The 21478-nt window shown below is 46.1% G+C and overlaps 1 pseudogene; it reads left to right on the top strand.

The window, feature by feature from the left end:
* The first annotated feature begins 3629 nt into the window (after window positions 1–3629).
* On the top strand, window positions 3630–4135 carry LOC119802494 (annotated as a pseudogene).
* The last annotated feature ends 17343 nt before the right edge of the window (window positions 4136–21478 follow it).

Raw genomic sequence — 21478 nt, forward strand, 5'->3', positions numbered from 1 at the left:
GTTCGGAACTTACTTGGTGGCCCTGGCTGCCCTCCTGCCTCAGCGCCGGAACTGGCTTCCTCTTGCTTTCTTGTACTTAGTAGACACAAAGTAGTTGTTTGTTATCAGTTCTAGAGACACACGCAAATACAATCAACCAGAAAGTCCTTATTTTATGCTTTTTCTTGTTTTTACATAACTGCGCAATTGATGCTTCTATAAAGTGACAAAGGCCCTTAAACCAGGGAGTCCCTGGGAGCGGAGGGGGGCGGGGTAGATTGAACCTCATTTTCAAATCATATGGTCTCCTGCTGAAACTATGATGCTTCATCTGAGCACTTAGCCAAGCAGCTGCTGCGGAGTTAGCCGTACCTGCGGCTTCTTCTCAATAGCGATCGCAGACTTTTCATAGCATGTTACACTTGCTGCAGATTCTTCAAAACTTTGCTTTCAGCTGTTGGTGCAGAGCTTCCAACAGCAGCTGTTGTAGGAAAGTGGCTAAAACCTGTGATTTAATAGAGCAACAAAACACCTAAACGGGAAGGTGGTGGCACCTGCCTTTAATCTCAACACTCAGGAGGCAGAGGCGAGTGGATCTCTGAGTTCGAGGCCAGCCTGAACTACAAAGCAAGTTCCAGGACAGCTAGAGCTAAACACACACACACACATACACACACACACACACACACACACCCCACATACACACACCCCACATACACACACACACACACACAGAAGGGTTAGGTTAGGCAGGAAGTGGTGACCCAATCCCAGTAGAGGCAATCAGATCTCTGAGTGTGAACCCTCAGCCCGGGCTGAGGGAATAGCAGGGGGTGAAGAGCATGCCTTGCAATTATGAGCTTCTGTCTCCAACACCTGCATAGCATAAAAAGCCTGGTGTGGTGGGGGGCAGGGTTGCTGGGGCCCAGAGGGCCACAGAACCCTGCCACCCTGATCTGAATCAGCAAGCTCTGAGTCCCAGCGAAAGACCTGATTTCCAAAAGCAAGATAAACAGGTTCTGAGAAATAACGCCCAAGGTTGACCTCTACCCCACATACAGATACAGTTGACATTTGACCCACACCCACAAAGAAACAAACACCCTATCAACTGCTTGCTCTCTCCAGCCCCAGGCACACATTAACTGAGCCATCTCTGCAGCCTGCAGCGCCCACTGTGTGTGTGCACGTGTGCTAGGCAAACACTTGCACGCCCAGCCCTGTGAGTAAACAGAGAGCAGCAAGGACTTAGCGGATCTTTCTTTAGCTGAGATTGTTTGAGTGGAAACACGACCCAGTGCAGTCACCAGAAGTTAGCAGATGTGACGGATGCAGGAAGAGCAGACAGGGACATGAGGGCTCCTTGGTCAGTGTGGAATGACTCAAAGCTCGGTCCGTGCTGGTGAGCAGAGCCGAGGATTCCGATCAGTCATGCATGGTGACTTAGTGAAGAAGTGTCCTCTCTGGGTTCAAGTCCCAGACAGGCTCTCTGGCTGAATCAAGAACTCCTGAGCTAACTAGGGTGACCGGCCAATGATATCCAGAGCTCAGATTACAGAAGGAAACCACCATGCTTGATGTGCTATGCTCGCTTGCTCACTCGACTCCAGGGCTTTCAGGAAGCAGCCTCCCCATCACTCCATCTCCCCATCAGTTAAAGAGGGTGACAGTTCCTCCCTGGGAGTGCCCAGGTGACATCATTCTCAGAGCAGGAGCCCGCATTCCTGTGGTCAGAATTGGTCGTTACCACCAGGCTTAGGTCAGGCCCTAGAATAGAGCTCAGAATGAGACCCCACTTCAGTCCCTGTGAAATTCCCAACAGCGGAGAGCTGGGAGAAAATTTTCTCAGATGTCTCAAAACAGAGAGCAAGAATGTACTTCCAGCACTTGGGAGGTAAAGGCAGGAGGAACTGAAATTCAAAGTCACCCACTGTCACAGGGTGGGTTCAAAGTCACCCACTGTCACAGGGTGGGTTCAAAGTCACCCACTGTCACAGGGTGGATTCAAAGCCAACCCAAGATACACCAGACCCTGCCTCGAAAAAAAGAATAAGAAAAGAAAATTGTGTACATGATAAGTAAAAAGGAATTTTCAATCTAAGAGAGGTATTTGTCAAGGTCTTTTTAAAAAATACTGGTCAAAGTACATTGTATACATGCATTAATACCATTGTTTTATATAATTAATATACATTAATTTTAAGAGAAAAATACATGTACCATAGATGTACATAAATGCTTTCAGCATCCCAGATTATTGGAGAGCCAAGGTAAATGATAAAGATTATACAAAGGGGAGCACTCTCTGCAAATGTGACAATCCATGCCCAGCCCAGTCTCTTCTGAGTGCAAAGTAGTTCGTCAATGACACTTAGCCGATAACAAAAAAAGAAACAAAGAAACAAAGAAAAATAAAGAGCAATTAAGAGCTCTTTCACCTGTGACCGAAACCCCAGCTCACCTGGCCACAAGAGATCCTGTCTCAGATACACTCCTCAGCTGGGCATGATGGCGCCTTCAGTCCCAGTTTGGGAGGCAGAGGCAGGCAAATGTCCGTGAGTTTGAAGTTAGCCTGGTCTACATAGTGTGCTCTAGGACAGCCAGGGCCACAGAGTGAAATTCTGTCTCAACAATAAAAGATGTAAACCGCTCCTTTCTCCCATACCTTTCCCTCTTCCACTAAAAAGCCAAAATAAATAGCTAAATAGATACGTAAAATCCAGGGGCCAGCGATATTGGCTCAGCAGATAAAGGTGCTTGTTGCCCATCCTTGAAATCCTGAGTTTGAGCCCCAGGATTCATGTGGTAGAGAGAACTACCTCCTGGGTGTTCTCCTCTGGCCTCCGTGGCGCTGCGGCCCCTGTGTGCACACACAAATAAGCTTTAAGCTTTAAAGAAAGGAATGAGCAGCTGGGAATGGTGGCACATGCCTTTAATCTCAGCACTCGAGGGTCAGTGGCAAATGGAGTTCTGAGTTCTAGGCCAGCCTGGTCTACACCATATGAGAGCCAGGGCTACCTAGTAGGACCCTGTCTCAAAACAAAACAAAACGAAACGAAAAACGCTGCAGCTTTAATCTGCTAACACAAAAGAGGGTGTTTCCATGGGAGGCAGCCACACTGATGACAGGAAGGAAAACTTCACAGCTCAGTTCTTCCTGACCAGCTCAGTTTAGTTCATAAGTTCCATTCCCAATCCTGAGGACTGAGGCAACCCCTTAGTAGCAGCCAGGAACTCGGAAGAGACAGACAACCGGTGATAAGAATAATTGGTGTCTCCTCTGTGTACCGGTTCCACACAAAGAAACACACACATGGTCATGGACCAGTCTCTTCTCCTCAGGAAGCGTCCTTGTCACCCACAAGGATGTACACTTCCATCGACTGCTTTTACCTGCCCTTAACTGCACAGGTGCGCTGCAACCAATTGCCCCTATGTAACAGGGAATTGATTTTGGAAATAAGTCTCTCATCCCAATATCACATAGTAGGCATCTGAAAACAAAACGGAACAATGATAGTGTAAAAAGGATTGGGGGAGGGGTGGTGAGAAAGAATTAGAGAGGGCCGGTGGGGTGCTTATGAAATTGTATTTTTTTTAATTCTGGGAAGACCCTTGCCTGACTGGCAGCAGCCATCAGGTGAGCCAAGATGGGTGAGTACCGATACATCCGGGAGCTATGGAGGAAGAAGCAGTCCGACGTGGTACACTTTCTCTTGGTCCGTGGCTGGCAACACCACCAGCTGTCTGCGCTACACAGGGCTTCTCGGGCCACCCGGCCTGATAAAGCACAAAGGCTGGGGGGGACACAACACCAGGCAAGGTTATGTCATATTCAGGATTCGTGTCCGTAATTGGTAGCCACAAACGCCCAGTTCCTATGGGAGCAACTTACGGCAACCCTTTACGGCTTTGAGAGTCCTCAGTTCTTACTGGGTTGGCGAAGATTTCACATATGAAATATTTAAGGTTATCCTCGTTGATCCACTCCATAAAGCTATCAAAGGAATTCTGACACCCAAACCAGTCCACAAGCACCGAGAGATGGGTGGACTGACATCTTTGGCCACAAGTGCCGTAGCCTTGGAAAGGGCCACAGACTACGGGTGCAGCTTGGAGAAGGCACAGTACTCTCCAGGTTCACCATTACCACTAATACAGATAAGGTTTGTAAGATTCATACCAAGCAAACAATTTAGGATCGTCCACAACAACAAAATATGCTGGAAAGGGGGCGGAGAGCTGGCTTAGCAGCTAAGAGCTCTGGCTGCTCTTGCTGAGGACCCAACACCCACATGGAAGCTCCATGGGTAACTCCAGCTCCCAGGGATCTGGTGTTCTCTTCTGGTCTCCGTGGGCACCAAGCATACAAATGCTGCACATATATACAAGCAGGCAAAACTCCTACATGATTGATAGATAGATAGATAGATAGATAGATAGATAGATAGATAGATAGATAGATGATAGATATTATAGATAGACAGATAGATATGGTAGATAAAAAGATATAAATAGATATGATAGATGTTATAGATAATAGAAATACTTGTAAGTTCTTTCATCTTATAAATAAAACTTTCTGAAAAACTATGTAATAAAGAGACTTCAGTTGAGAACCTTTAAAATAGTTTTAGGCTTCTTTTAATTTGTGTGCGTGTGTGTTTTGCCTGCGTGTGTGTATGTATACTGTGTACATGCGTGTTTTGCTGCATGTATGTCTGTGTACTGTGTACATGTCTGGTGCCCGCAGAAGTCAGTGGGAACTGGAGTTACAGACAGTTGTGAGTTCCCATATCGTTGCTGGGGACTAAACCTAGGTCCTCTGCAGGAACAGCCAGTGCTTTTGACCACTGAGCCAGCTCTCCAGCCCCTTGGGTGATAGTCTTAAAGATAAAGATGGCTCAATAAGACACTTTAGCTTCCTGTTTTGAAATAGGGCCTACTGTAGCCCAAGGATGACCTTGAATTTCTGATTCTCCCACCTGGCCAAGACAATTTAATTTAATTTTTTTTTTCACGACAAGGCTCAGTGTATAGCTTTGAAGTAGATAAAGTGAATATTTAACATGACCTTTATTTTAATCCCCAACTTCTCCCAAAATTGTTTCCAGGAATCTCAATAACAGTGGGTGTCAAGAAAAGGGAGAGATAGCCAGGCACAGTGCCTCATACTTGTAATCTTAGCACTTGGGAAACTAAGGCAGAAGGAGCGCCATGCTTTTGAAGCCAGCCTGGCTACAGAGTGAGGTCCTGTCTCAAACCCCCTTCAAGGCTAGAGGGATGGCTCAGCAGTTAAGAGCATTTGCTGTCCTTGCAGAGGACCCAGGTTTGGCTTCTAGCACCCATGTGGCAACTCACAACCTCCTAATAACTCCCTTTGCGGGGGAAATCTGTCGCCCTCTTCTGGCCCCTCCAGGTATTGCATGTACATGATGCACTTGTTCATACATAATACAGGCAGAAACACACACATAAAATCTTTCTTTTAAAGATAAAGACAACCAAACTGCTGTCTCTGATATAATTCTATATATTCATAGATACTAGACATACTCAGAAAATACTGGATTTTAGAAGTGGCATTTCTGTCTGTCGATGTCCTAGGCTCCTGCTACCATGAGAACCATGCAGCTTCCTGGGGTCTGGGCTGTCTCTTGGAGTTGTATTGGAGTGCAAGGGCCATGCTACTTCTGGTGCCATGACGACTGGGTGGCCTGCGCTGCCACTTGGGGTAATGATGGCATCCAGACTCGGGCTGCTGCCAAGGACCATGTCTGGGTCCGTGGTCCTACCGCAGCCGGGTTCTGTGTTGAAGTCCGTGGGCCATGTGGCCACAAGGTGCTACACGGAAGCCCAGGGTCTGAGACCCAACCTGTGACCTTGGAATCTGGGGGTCATGTTGCAGCTGGATCATATAGATCTGAGGGGCCTGTGCCACCACCTGGGGACATGGGTGTCATCTGACCAGAGCTGCTACCGAGAGCCAAGTCTGGGTCCGTGGTCCTGCTGTATCTGGGGTCTGTGTCAATGTCTGTGGCCCGTGTCACCTCAGGGGCCCTGGGAGCCATTCATATGGCATCAGAGGGCCATTCTGAGCTGGCCCTGCCATTTGCTGGTCCTGGGATAGCTGGCCCTGCCCCTCACTGGTTGTTGCAACAAGACACCTGGTCCGGACCTTCAAGGGAGAGCTGCCCCCCACACCCACACTCAGGAGAGATGACACTCATTACCTGGATGTAGGAGAGCTGGCTCCACCCATTGCCTAAGGGGGTTAGCCCAGGCAGCCTGGTGGAGCTCTTGAAGGAACTGGTCCCATGGAATGATAATAGCAGGATCTCCAGGAATGATAATAGCAGGATCTCCAGGACTGGGGAAGCTTCAGAATGTCCATGTCCAAGGGAAGTTTCCATGAGGGTCCAGTCGTGAGGTGTACCAAAACCCAGAAGCCTTGAACCAAACCAGTGACTCATTGCAAGTCAAGCTGATTGGACAAAAGGGTCTACTGTGTGACACACCAAGGCCCCCAAAGCCACCAGGACAATGAAGAGGAGAGGCTGGAAAGATGGGGGAGTGAAGAGGTTTTTGTTGTTGTTTTGTTTTGTTTTTGTTCTTTGTTTGCTTTGTTTGGTTTGGTTTGATTTTTTTTTTAAATTTTTCACTTGGGGAACCGCTGCAGGGGAGAGAGGAGGATGTGGAGGGACTAGGAGGTGAGTAGACTTAGGGTGCATGATGGGAAATTCTCAAAGAGCCAATGAAGAAATTATGTTAAATCCAAAAAGAAATGGCATTTTTATCAATACTGAGGAAAGGTACCCACAAAGATGGACACTGGAAACAAGTATCCATCCTAGGAGCCAATTCATCAGGGCAGATGGACATCTGGGCAGATGGACATCTGAAGGGGAAGCCTAGCCCAAAACCTTGTTTTGTAAGGCGTGTCCCCCTTGGTCTGAAGGCGTGTCCCCCTTGGTCTAAAGGCGTGTCCCTCTTAGGCGTGTCCCTCTTAGGCGTGTCCCCCTTAGGCTAATATTGACTTATAAAATCTTGCGGGCCTTCGGCCTGCCTGCTCTTTGTTTTCCTGCCCTCCTCGCTGGAACCTTGGATTTGTAAGTTCCCTTTCCTTTCCTTTATTAAAACTGACTTATATATATATTAAAGCTTGTCTGGTGAATCATAACTGCCGATCAACCACGCACCTTCATTTGGCGTCCAACTCGGGCATTTGGGAGCCTTCAGCTCCAGTTCCCACACTGCGTGGCAGGGATTCGGCCTTGGGCTCTTGATTGCTTCAGAGCAGTTTCCCATACTAGCCTGTCCGAGCCCCACTTGTACGGAGCAAAGGACGTGTGTGTGCGCGCTGGTGACTCAGTCCGAGCTCGCTAACCCCTCAGGCAGCACCAGTCCCGGCTGAGTTCGGCTTGGGCCCTGACCTGCCGGAGACTAGCGGTTACTGCCGGAGTCCCAACATTCGAGCTCCACCAGTACTGCAGACTCGGTTTGGCCGAGCGGTTATTGCCCTAGCGACCTACTGGCAGGGAACGGTCATTTCAGGTAAAATTTCTTTTGATTAAAAAAAGAAAAAAAAATGTCTGACCATATCACCGTTGAAAGCTTCTGCAGTCTATTTAATAAAGGCAAATTGAGACTTCGTCAACTAGCAGGCATAGACCCAGCAGAAATTATAGTTCCTTTCACTGCTGATGAACTAAAAAAATTGTGGGAAGATAACGAACCATGGCAAAGAGCTTGCGCTAATTTTTTGGGAGAAATCAATAACAACTATCCGAAAAGCAAGAGGCTTAACTTTATAAAGAGAACTTCTTGGATTCTCCCCCGAATCATCCGTGATGCTCCAATAACTGGAGCACGTACATTTTATACTGATGCTAATAAATCTGGGAAAGCAGGTTACAAATCAGAAGATTTGAGTAAGGTGGAACAAAGCCCTTATGATTCTGTCCAGAAGGCAGAATTATATGCCATTCTTATGGTGGTAAGGGATTTTAAAGAACCGCTTAATATAGTTACTGATTCACAATATGCAGAAAGAGTAATCTTACATATTGAAACTGCTGAATTTATACCTGATGATACAGAACTAACCTCATTGTTTATCCAGGTACAAGACATGATCAGGAACAGGCTTTGCCCTATGTATATAACACACATCCGATCTCATACGGGTCTGCCAGGTCCTCTAGCAAAAGGTAATGCAGAAATTGATCAATTGTTGATTGGTAGTGTGCTGCAGGCCTCTGAATTTCATAAAAAACATCATGTCAATAGCAAAGGCTTGAAGAAAGAGTTTTCTATTACATGGCAACAAGCTAAGGAAATTGTAAAGAAATGCCCTACTTGCTCTTTTTATAACCAAACACCACTGCCTGCAGGGGCTAATCCAAAGGGCACTCAAAGGAATGAAATCTGGCAGATGGATGTGTTTCACTTTGCAGAATTTGGCAAATTAAAATATGTACACCACACCATTGACACTTATTCAGGTTTTCAATGGGCAACTGCTTTAAGCTCAGAAAAAGCTGATTCAGTAATCACTCATTTATTAGAAGTTATGGCCATCATGGGTATACCTACACAAATAAAGACGGATAATGGTCCAGCTTATGTTTCTAGGAAAATGAAACAGTTTTTTGCTTATTACAATATTAAGCATGTTACAGGTATACCATACAATCCTACAGGTCAAGCAGTCATAGAAAGATCAAATAGAACTATAAAGGACATGTTAAACAAACAGAAAGGGGTGGAAAATACCCCTAGAAATAGGTTACATAGTGCTTTATTAACCTTGAATTTTCTCAACGCTAATGAGAAGGGGACAACGGCTGCAGAAAGACATTGGATAATGGAAAAGTCTGCTGAATTAAATCAACCAGTTTATTTCAAGGATGTGCTGACCTCGCAGTGGAAGCCAGGAGATGTGCTGCGTTGGGGAAGGGGTTTTGCTCTTGTCTCCACAGGAGAGGAAAAATTGTGGATACCGTCAAAATTAATAAAGGTTCGGTTTGAAGAGAAGAAGCCCCTTGGAAAAGAAAAATAATTCATTCACAAGGATGATGATCATACTGATGGTAAGAAAAGCATATAGGTTGGGGACAGGGTTCTTTTCTTATCTCCACAGGAAACCACTCATCTTCAAAGAACTTAAGGGACCCTGGATATTTAAATACTGATGGATGGACACTAGTTACAACCTAATATGGATCAACACAGAACCTGAATAGGTTTAGTAAGTATAAAACATTTTTTAAATATATACATATATATATATATATATATGCATTACTGTGCTTTTATTTATATGTATATAGAGCTGGTTTTGGAGTTGGACTATGGCTCAGTCCCTCTTCAATTCCAAGCCTGTTTACAAGAGATATCTCAGAGTTTCTGTCTCAGGTCAGGAGCCATGAAATGGGACAGAATAATAATAGTAATAATAATAATAATAATAATAATAATGATGATGATGATGATGATACTTGATAAACTTTCTTTGCCTTTCCTCATATCTGTGTCTGTCTTTATTATACCTTCCATCGAATATATATGTCTGTATATGTCTTTGTAGATAATGTTTACCTTTCCTGTAACAAACAACAAATTTTCCTTCAGTAATCTTTGAAGTTTCCAGGATGAAGATGGGGCCCCACAACATCGATTTCACCTGGTTACTATGACGTCATGTTTTTAATAGCGCTAAAATTAGACCTTTTTTTTGGTTTTTTTTTTTTTTTGGTACCAACTACACAAGACAGTTTCAAATGGTGTACAATTTTGACAACACTCTGGCCGGACCTCCTCAAAACACTCAGAGGCTAGTTACAATTTCCTCGACAAAATGTTATTCTGGGAATTTTACCATCATTTGCTTTCATGGAACACCCTGAGAAAAACGTCGCCCCCATGTCAGCTAGAAGCAATCTTAGAGGACGACGCCCCCTCTCCCAACAGAGTTTGCCCTCTGGTTTAGGGACATCATTTAGTAGATGGTATAGGGTTGAGGGGATGGGGGAGGTATTATATGGACTCAGGGGTGTTTATGAAAAAAAAAAAAAGGGGGGGGGGAGGATTACCTGGTTTGATAGGATGATTAGTATTTGTGAATTATTGTTATTAGAAAATTGCATTGGTGTTGATTCTTGTATATTGAACATTGTATATGAGTATGCTTCTACCTCTATTGTATGAGAGTATGCTTCTACCTCTGTTTAAAACAATTGTTATATTGAGATATTTATCATATTGCAATGTACCTTTCTACCTCTGATATTATTTGTATAATGACATTGTTTACGTTTGGGGATATTGTCCTCATTTATTGAACAGTTGTTTTTCAGGTTTTTTAGATACATAGAAATTATATTTAGTATAGATAGTATAATCTTCGACCTCTTTGAAGAGCTGTAGAACATGGCCTTTAATCTAACCTAGAGTTTGGTACTTATGAGACACAATCACTCCTGGCAACACCACTCTACTCCCGAGAGAATGTTGAGCACCAAAGACACTCCACTGGGAGATTGTCTTCTTCTTGGCAGAAGTGGCCTTTAGGCAAAGAAAAAGCCCATACCTCGACCACTGACAGAGTTTCAGAGTATCCGTAAATGGATAAAAACAGGATTGTCTTATCTTGCCAAGACAGGGTTGGACAGTTCTACAAAAAGTTCCTTGCCTTTGAAAAATGTTGTCAGTTGTGTTAGGCCTTAGCCAAAGTTGGTTGCCTCAACATTGCAAAACGAAACTTTGGGTGACTGCCCAGGTAGTTAGCTGTCTCTGTCATTTGTTGCACATTTTGGAAGTTTCTTGTTTGTACTTCCTGGTTGCTTAAGTAATATTACTTCCCTTCTCAGATCTTTGATGGGGTTGAAGATTAGATAATTGTAGTTACCCTCTACATTATTTAGACTCCTTGAAATAGAATGCTTAGTAAAACTTTTGTTATATGTTTCTTCTTAATATTGTTTGTAATTTTATATTTATTATTTGTTCCTATTGAATATAGTTGTATTTGGTTTGGTTCTGTCTTATTTAGACAAAAGGGGGAGATGAAGGGGAAGCCTAGCCCAAAACCTTGTTTTGTAAGGCGTGTCCCCCTTGGTCTGAAGGCGTGTCCCCCTTGGTCTAAAGGCGTGTCCCTCTTAGGCGTGTCCCTCTTAGGCGTGTCCCCCTTAGGCTAATATTGACTTATAAAATCTTGCGGGCCTTCGGCCTGCCTGCTCTTTGTTTTCCTGCCCTCCTCGCTGGAACCTTGGATTTGTAAGTTCCCTTTCCTTTCCTTTATTAAAACTGACTTATATATATATTAAAGCTTGTCTGGTGAATCATAACTGCCGATCAACCACGCACCTTCAGACATCCAGACAGAAGGACAGAACTCTCTGCTTCTAAAGAATTGTTACATCTTTGGACTCAGAGCCATGGCCTCCCTAGGGTTGGTTTGTTTGTTTGGTTTGCTGCTTTATTTTTTGAGACAAGGTTTCATCATGTAAATCAGGCTGACTTTGAATTCACAATTATTCATCTGCCTCTGTCTTCTAGGTGCCAGGATTAAAAACATGCACCCCCACACCCACACCGAGTATCCCTGAGTGGGATGAACCTACTGCCACCGAGGAAACTGAGACCTTCAGCTCTGACCTACAGTAGCCACCCGAACCCACAGTACCTGTTCTACCCGCCCACGGTAGTAAATGGGTTTCTTGCGGTTGATATGCCACGTTTGCGGTTGATATGCCACGTCTTTTCAGATCAAAACGTCAGCGTTGCCAAGTGTGAAGAGAAGTACCCATGTCTCTCTGACAGAGTCGTAGCTTTAAAGAGTGGCTACGTAGACATTTTTACGGGTCGAGAGTATGCATGGAAATGCTCTTGCTCCTCTGTTAGAAGGAACCCCTTCACTCCATCTCAGGAACAGGAGTGCCTAAGTTATAAGTCATCCATCCCTACGGCGGGGGGGGGGGGGGGGATGAAAGACAGGGAGGGGACAGGTGTTTACCGCCATGAGAATGCCTCCTACATTCTAGAAGCAAATGGCCCTTGTCACTCTTGCGTGTGAATGTCAGAATTTTAAAAATAATTTTGGTGTCTAGTCCTTCAGGAGCAGTGTGGGCTTCTTGGGTCCTCTGGAAGGGCCGTTCTCTTGGGTTGCCTTTGTTCCTCTGTTACCCCCACCACACGGCCCATCTGTCTCTCTGAAGGAGTCCCAGGCTCAGCTTAGCTGTGGTCACAGAAGGATTACATGAAGCCCAGGAAGCAGGGCTACAGCTCCAGGTGGGGTTTTTAAGTTTACAGAGAAAGCCCGTTATTGGTTGTCATCCCTTGAGTCCTGCCAGGAAGTCCACAAAAGTCAATCACTCTTGTGGGGTCCACGCTCCCCTAGCCACTGCTGACTGGATACAAGGTAGACATGGACCAGCCAGACTTGAAAGATACTGATTTTAGACAATGAAGGGAGGCTCAGCCAGCAAAATTGGGAGGTGACTATGTTGCTTTTCTTTTCTTTTGTTGTTTCAAAGTAACTCAAGATAGAATCATTTGGGGAAATACTTCTGTAAGATTGGCCTATAGGTAAGTCTTGATTAATGATTGTGGAGGGCCCAGTCCACTGTGGGTGGGTACCACCCCTGGGCAGGCGGTATACAATATTCTGTGTGTATGCCTGCATGCTAGAAGAGGGCACCAGACCTCATTACAGATGGTTTTGAGCCACCATGTGGTTGCTGGGAATTGAACTCAGGACCTTTGGAAGAGCAGGCAATGCTCTTAATCACTGAACCATCTCTCCAGCCCATGGTGGCTATTCTTGACTACATCTGGAATTAACTAAAAACCCAAGCAGATGGGCACATCTCTGAGGGATTTTTAGTTAACTGAATCGTTCGAGGTAGGAAAACCCACTTAAACCCAGAACACTTGTGGTCAGAGGACCCGCCTTGTGTCTGGGCCACACCTTCTGGTGACTGTGTGAATGACAAGGAAGAAGGAACTGTTGGGACTTTGCCTGCTTGTCCTCACTCTTGCTGGTTCCTTCCTTCGGTGGCATTAGAGCATGCTCCTTTTGGATTCTGGAGTACACGGAAGACCAGCTGAGACATTCATGGACTGAACAACCCCTGGATTCTTGGACTTTCTGTTGGGAGTCAGCCACTGTTGGACTAGCCGGACCACAGCCTGTAAACCACCCTAATAAACCCTCTTTGTGTACAGATAGATTCAGTCTATCCGCTCTGTTCCTCTCAAGAGCCCTGACTAATTCAGAGTGTGTCAGAAGGCTTTGAGCATTTAAAGACTCAAGCCATTTCTAGTTTACTCTGTTTCATGCTTGCTGTTCAAGGCGTGAGCCCTCAGCCTGAAGAGCATGTTCTTAGCGATTGATGCGGGAGGACCCAGCCCCATTGTGGGTGGCGCCACCCACTGCCTGGAGGTCCTGGGTTCTATAAGGAACCAGACTGAACAAACCATGATGAGCAATCCAGAAAACAGCACCCCTCCACGGGCTCTGCATCATCTCCTCCCTCCAGAGTGCCTGTTTGAGTGCCTGCCTGTCTTGACTTCCTTCAGTAATGTGAAAGGGTGAACCACATAAACCCCGTTCCTTCTCAACTGGCTTTAGGTCATGACATTTCATCATAGCAATAGAAACCCTAAGACCCCTTCCATCCTTTGTAGTTCCTGGGGGAGTACAGTGGTGGGACCCACCTGTAATTCCAAACAAGAGGTTGGAAGCAGAGGCCAGTCAGTTCCAGCAGAAAATATCTAGCAGACACAGCTCTTCAGTTGTGTTTGCTACGATGTGCAGATGCCTGGCCCAGGGTGTGGGAGCAGGAACACTGACTCCCAGCATGGAGGGCAAGAACACTTACTTCCTCACCTTTGGCTCTCCTATGCCAGCTTGGTGCCCATCAGGGACCAAATGCCCACTGATGTCTCTGGCCAAGTGTTCCTGTTTTCTGTGGAACCTCAGTGTCAGGAATCCAGAGAGTCACTGCCCGCCTACTCACCCTATCCCCATCCCCAGAAGTTCAGTTGCCATGGAGAAGAGAAGCTGAGTGCTAGAGCTGGGGCTTGAATTACATCTTTTCCAAAGGCAGAGGGCAGAGGACGTGGCTTCCAGCAGAGCCTGAACCGGGCAGATAGAAGCACCTGGGAGCTCTACTGATACCAAGCAAGCATGGAGGCTCCAGACCACAGATACGGGGAGCGCAGATGGGAGCAGAGGTAAGGGATGCAGGATCCTAGGAATCCACAGGAAGAGGAAGTAGGGATCACATGATGGGCTTCCTCGAACAATTCAGTGTCCCCAAACATCAGCAAAAGCCAGTATCTGAGAGGCAGGGACCTGTACCTATTGTCACTTGTGCCCACACCAGGAAGGTCAGATAGCAAAGGAAGCTGTTCTGACCCCCGTCCTGGGGAGCCCCAGCTCTCAACCAGCAAGTGGGTAGAGACTGGATGCTTCCCTTCATCCTCACTGAGGGCGTTCTTGGTGGGTCAGCAGCCCACACTCAGCCAAGAGTCATCTAAAGCAAGTCTGGGTCCAGTGAGATTCTTAGGGTCCTGAGGATGGGGGAGACCATGATCAGGCTGGGCTTATGTGAGCCGGAGCTGCAGGTCAGGTAAACCCAAAGAGGGGAGGCATTTTCAAAGTCACAGCCACATTTCCAGGCACTGTGATGAATGGCACAAGGGTCCCCAGGAGACAGGCATCCCCGGGACTAGATCAGAACAACACAGGCTGGCTCTTGGTCATCTCCACGGCCTCAGCCTTAACCTCACCCGGAAACTTCGAAGTGGTGTCAATAGGACACCAGAATCTGACAGCAATGCTGCCTCCAGCACAAAGGGACACGGTTGGGGGACATCTTCCCCTTCTGTCTTGTCAGGCATGGTGGCTATGATAGCTCTTCTTTGGTTGGATATCAGCATCTAGGATCAGCTAAAATCCAAGTGGCGGGGTGAATAATTTTTTTTTTTAAATTAAGTCATTTGAAGTGGGAAGACCCACTTTTAATCCCTATCTTCTAAGGTAGGAAAATTTACCTTTAATCTGGGCCACACCTTCTGGAGGCAGCCAATATAAAGGTCATGGAAGAAGGAAGCCTTTGGTCTTTGCCTGCTTGCTCTCGATCTCGCTGCCAGGTCCATTCCTTCACTGGCATTAGAGCCTTCCTCACAACTCTGACATCTCCTGAAGACCAGCTGAGACACCCAGTCCTGTGGACTGAACACCTACTGGATCCTTGGACTCTGTCGGCAGTCGGCCACTGTTGGACTAGCCGGACCACACAGCCTGTAAGCCATATATATCAGCCTATCAGTTCTGTTCCTCTAGAGCACCCTGACTAATACAGATTTTGGCCCTGGAAGTGGTTCTAGAGCAACAGAAGTATAAGGATGAATTTTTGTTTGTTTGTTTATTGGTTTTTCGAGACAGGGTTTCTCTGTGTTAACGGCTCTAACCGTCTCGGGACAAACTCTGTAGACCAGGCTGGCCTCAAACTCACAGAGATCCACCTGCCTCTGTCTCCCAAGTGCTGAGAATAAAGGTGTATGCCACCACCACAGGGCTAAGAATGAATTTTAAGTATCTGGAATAGGTCTTCCAATTTGCCTGTGGTTACTGAAGCCTCTCCAGCTCCTGTGAACTCTAATGGCAGCTGGAGGAGTACTGAAAGCCCGTGAAAGGCACTGTTTTACAAACAGAGGAGACAAATGCCTTTGATTATCCTGATTCACCGTTTGTGGGAAGTAATGGATCTGGTGACTATATATAAAACTTTTGACAATTTTTGGGAAATTAAGGAAAATGATGACGCTGGTTGACTGCTCCTAGAATCTGTGTATAAAATACCAAAGGGACATAATGCACCCTGAGGCAAAGTTAGCCAGCTAATGGCATCTCAGAACACAGGAAAGGTCAGCAACGAACTCAGGGATAAAATTGACCAGTTCCAGAGGCATATAAACAGTCAAGAGTTTTCTAAGGACACCCTGGAGGAGAATCTTCCCTCCAGCTGCCACAGAGCTCAGGTTGTGGAAAATCAGACCGATGGTGGCGCACACCTTCAATCCCAGCACTTGGGAGGCAGAGGCAGGTGGATCTCTGAGTTCGAGGCCAACCTGGTTTACAGAGTGAGTTTGAGAACAGCCAGGACTACATACAGGGCTGTCCTGTCTCAACAAACGAACAAACGAACAAACAAACAAACAAACAAAGGACTGACTGAATTACACCCTCAGAGGATATGAAGCCATTAATTAGTTAGAAAATGAGATTCTGTAGTAGGATGAGGATGTGTGGAGGACCTTACTGAAGCTGAGAGTTTTGAATCCTCAGATTCTTAAGGATTTCACCTGAGGAAGCAGCCTCTTCATCCTTAGCGGATTTACTCCCATCCCCAACCTCTGAGATACTGTCTTCTCCGCCTTTACCTGAGAAGATTCATCCTTTCTTGTCTGCTGAGCCGGCAATGACTTTCTCAGAAGGAAATGTCAGGCAAAACAATACTGAGATTTCTTGGGATCCACCGATAGTTGCCTTTAGACCTACGACCGGACAAGAATAAGCAGACCCCTAAAGGAATCCATGAGGAGGTGGGCTGCACTACTAAAGGGCTCTGTGAGTTTGCTAATTTGTTCAAGCAAAAATCCGGGGAGTATCTATGAGGTTTTAAGGCTGTGAGATAACGGCAGGAGGGACCTACAACAGGATCAGGCAGAATTTATTGATATGGGCCCACTGAGCGGAGATTCTAGGTTTAATACAGAAGCTTGCATAGTACAAAAAGAGTACTGTTTGAATGGCTGGCTGAAACCGTTATCAAAGATGGCCTACTGAAAGAGTTGGAGATGCCTTATATCCCTTGGCTCAGTGTCGGTGAAGGGATTTTAAGGCTTAGGGAAATTGCAATACTAGAGTGGGTACGCTGTGCAAAACTTAATCCTCCACAGTGGGAAGGCCCAGAAGACGTGCCCGTCGCTAATCCTAGAAGATGCAGACTGGTGAGGGGGGCACCAGCACATCTGAAGAGCTCTGTTGTTGCCCTTTCTGTTGTGCCAGACCATAATGGGCAACATAGCCAAAGCAATGTCCATAATGGGCAGAACAGGCAAAGAGGATTTCGTGGTGGCGCGACTCACGCGGACCTTGCTACTGGCTAATCAATCATGGTGTTTCTGGGCATGAAATAGATCAGAAGCCTACTGCATTTCTGTTTGACCTGTATAAGCAGAAAAAGTTCTCAAATAAAAGAAAGGCTACATTGGATCATGGTGAAATGGAATCTTGGCCTGGAACCCATTTCCAGATGAGCTGGTTTGCAGACCCAGAACCCCTTGACTGAAGGGACAGCCAGGTCTCTTGAGGAAGACCCTTGATGAAATACCTCCAAGTTCGACTGTTAGCCTTCCTCCAGCTCTTCCCCAGAGGGACCTACGGCCTTTTACAAGGTTACTGGGGGAAAGGAAGCAACCAGACTTTCCAGGGTCTGTTAGATTCTGCTCTGAGTTGTTGCTGATTCCGGGAGACCCCAAGAAATGTTGTTGCCCTCCAGTTAAAGTAGGGGCTTATGGAGGTCAGGTGGTTAACAGAGTTTTGGCTGAAGTCCAACTCATAGTAGGTTCGGTGGGTCCCAAACTCATCTTGAGCTTATTGTCCCAGTCCTAGAATGTGTAATTGGGAAAGATAAACTTAGAAGTTGGTCAGCGGTTAAGAGCATTTCCTGCTCTTCCAAAGGTCCTGAATTCAGTTCCCAGCAACCACATGGTAGCTCACAACCATCTGTAATGAGGTCTGGTGTCCTCTTCTGGCCTACAGGCACACACGCAGACAGAATGTTGTATATGTAAGTAAAAAATATTAAAAAAAAAAAAAGAGGTTGGTCTGATTCTCACACTGTTTCCCTGACCTGTTGGAGTGAGGGCTATTATGGTTGGAAAGGCTGAATGGAAGCCTTTAGAGTTGCTTCCGCCAGGAAAAAGAGTAAATCAAAAATAATGGCGCCTCCTCGGAGGAGCTGCAGAAGTGTGACCATCGAGGCTGAAAGATGCAGGGCTGGTGGTTCCTGCCACCTCACTCTTTAACTGTCTGCGGCCAGAGCAGCAGACAGGTGGATGGTGGAAAATGACATCAGGTAATGACTCCAGTCGCAGCTGCTGTACCAAATGTGGTGTCCTTACTTGGGCAGATTAGCGCATCTCCTGATACATGCTCCGTAGCTCTTGATCTTGCAAATGCCTTTTTCTTAGTACCTGTCCTTAAGCACCACAAAAAGTCATTTTCATTCAGTTGGTGAGGGTAGCAGTATACCTTTATAGTTTCACCTCAAGGATGTGTTAACTCTCCAGCCCTGTGCCACAATTTACTAGGATCATCTCCTGGCTGTTCCGGGCGCACTCTGTAGACCAGGCTGGCCTTGAACTCAGAGATCCACCCACCTCTGCTTCCCGAGTGCTGGGATTAAAGGTGTGTGCCATCATGCCTAGGTCAGTTCAAAGGGATCTTGATCATCTGTCTCTTCCACAAAATGTCACACTGGCGCACTATGTCGATGACATTATGCTGATTGGGCCAAGTGAGCAGGACGCAGCAACACTCTGGACTCGTTGGTTCAGAACCAACTTTGGGCTTATTGATGTGCATAACACATATACACACGGGAAATAAATCCTACCAAAATTCAAGAGTCTTTTAGGGGCTGGAGAGATGGCTCAGAGGTTAAGAGCATTACCTGCTCTTCCAAAGGTCCTGAGTTCAATTCCCAGCAACCACATGGTGGCTCACAACCATCTGTAATGGGGTATGGTGCCCTCTTCTGGCCTGCAGGCATACACACATATATAGAATATAGTATACATAATAAATAAATAAATATTTTTTAAAAAGAGTCTTTTATCTCAGTGAGATTCTTAGGAGTTCCGTGGCATGTAGAGCATGCAGAGAGAGACATTCCTTCTAAGGAGAAGGATAAGTTATCGCACCTGGCCCTCCCACCAACAAGACAGAAAGAACAATGTTTAGTGGGCCTGTTGGGATTCAGGAGACAGCACAGCCCTCTCTCGGGTGTGTTACTCTGGCCCATATGCTAAGTGACTCAGAAAGTTGTTAGCTTTGCGTGGGGCCTGGAACAGGAGACGGCTCTCCTGCAGGTCCAGGCTGCAGTGCAAGCTGCTCCACCACTATGACCATATGATCCGGCAGACCCTGCGGTCCTTGAGGTGTCAGTGAGTGACAGGGATGCTGCTTAGAGCCTTTGGCAGGTGAATCACAAAAGGCACCGTTGGGATTTTGGACCAAGACTCTACTGTCATCTGCAGGCAACTATTCTCTCTTCGGGAGACAGTTCTTTGCTTTTTGAGCCTTACTAGAAACTGAACTTTTGACCATGAAATTGGTCAATTATTAATTAAAAAATAAAACAAAGCCAGAAGGTTGGGTTAAGTCTTCAGGTGTGGTAGCTGTCAGGTGAGAAGCCAGATGCTGCTGGCCTCGACCCATGGTGTGGATAAAGGTGGCTGGAGCTGCAGAAAAGGCAACGCTAGACAAGACCCGGTGAGGCCAGGCTGAGTTGCCCCTCCTTCTGCTTGTGCAGTTTAGCTGTATGTAACTATCAGGTGCCCTTTCATCTGTCCAAACTGACTTAAATTAGGTTTCTGATGCTTATGGCCAAAGAGTCCTGTGATTACGTTTCTCTGTAAAATAATGGGGAAAAAAAGAAAAAGAAAAGACAAAATAATAAGGCAAGGAAGCTTGGTGAAGGGCAAGGTGGCTTTGGCATCAGTGCTTGGCATAGCCTCGTCCCCAAGCCCTGGGACAAGCCAAATGGGGCCTGGCTGTGCTTGCTCCAGGTCAGTAAAGAGACCCTGACCTGGAACAACCCCTCTCAATGACTGATTCAGGCTTGGGACTTGGAGCTAAGCAACTTAAAGGGAAAAGAATACTTGCTTTGCTATGGCCTCGGGGCTTTCAGTCCATGCCTGCTTGCCCCAATTGTTTCATAGCACAGCAGGAGTGTGTGCTAGAGGAGATTGCTCACCTCAGAGAATGACTTGAATGGTTTGGGTAGGGAGTGGGTGGAATGATAACCTTCCACACACACCCTAGGACCTAACTTCCTTTCTGAAGGCCCCACCTCCTAATAGTTCCAGCATCTTAGGCTGGACACTTGGCCTTCGCAGATGCTATAGAGAGATGTGTGCATTTGATAAATTTGCTTCCAGTGAGGGTTACAGACTTATCAGCTGTGAACTGAGGTGAGCAAATGCAAAGAAGATAGTCAGTATGAAGACATCTTTAAAACACAAAACGCAAAAGCAAAGTCGTGTGTTTGGTTGTTTAAACTATAAGACCAGTCTAGGGAGATAGGGAGGGAGGGACTCTCTTTTCCCATAACCACATTTTTTTTTTCATTTGAAGATATATTTTAATGCAACACAAAACAATATCAATTAATTATAATTGATTACTATGTTTCATACATTTTTTAGGTTTATCACAAATTTAACATTTGTGGGCTCAGTTTTATGTCTTCAAGATTTACTTATTTGAAAAACAACTTCATTAATAACTAGACTGTAATCTACGACATAGTAATGCTACATCAACATCCTTCAACTAAAACCACATTTTTTTAAGGAAGGATGTGCTGGCTGGCTTTGTGTGTCAACTTGATACAAGCTAGAGTCGTCAGAGAAGGGAGCCTCAGCTGAGGAAAGGCCTCCGTGAGATCCAGCTGTAAGGCATTTTCTCAACTAGTGACCAAGGAGGGAGGGTCCAGCCCACAGTGGGTGGTGCCATCCCTGGGCTAGTGGTCCTGAGTTCTGTAAGAAGGTGTGTAGGCACCCAAAAATGTGAGCCTATTCCACCTTGTCTGAAGGTCGGAGAGTTTGAGCTTCTTTTTGCTCTTATTTGTTTGTTTGTTTATTATGTATACAATATTCTGTCTGTGTGCATGTCTGCAGGCCAGAAGAGGGCACCAGACCTCTTTACAGATGGTTGTGAGCCACCATGTGGTTGCCGGGAATTGAACTCAGGACCTTTGGAAGAGCAGGCAATGCTCTTAACCTCTGAGCCATCTCTCCAGCCCCTTTTTTTTTTTTTTTTTTTTTTTGGTTTTTTTCGAGACAGGGTTTCTCTGCAACTTTTTTAGAGCCTGGCCTGGAACTAGCTCTTGTAGACCAGGCTGGCCTCGAACTCACAGAGATCCGCCTGCCTCTGCCTCCCGAGTGCTGGGATTAAAGGCGTGCGCCACCACCGCCCGGCTTCTCCAGCCCCTCTTTTTGCTCTCTTAAAGTTGTTGGCAACAGGAGGCTACGAAACAAGATATCCTGACCCAGAGCGTGGTTACTTGGTGTTTTGGATGTTAGGGGTAGATCCACTTCACCGTGACCAAAGGACAGAGAATTCAAGCGTGCTTCTGCTCCTTCTTTTGAAATAGGTTTGACTTAGGGAGTGGCTGCCTGCAAGATACTTGGTCTAGGA

The sequence above is a fragment of the Arvicola amphibius genome, chromosome 12 (genome assembly GCF_903992535.2).
Source record: "Arvicola amphibius chromosome 12, mArvAmp1.2, whole genome shotgun sequence".
NCBI lineage: Eukaryota > Metazoa > Chordata > Mammalia > Rodentia > Cricetidae > Arvicola > Arvicola amphibius.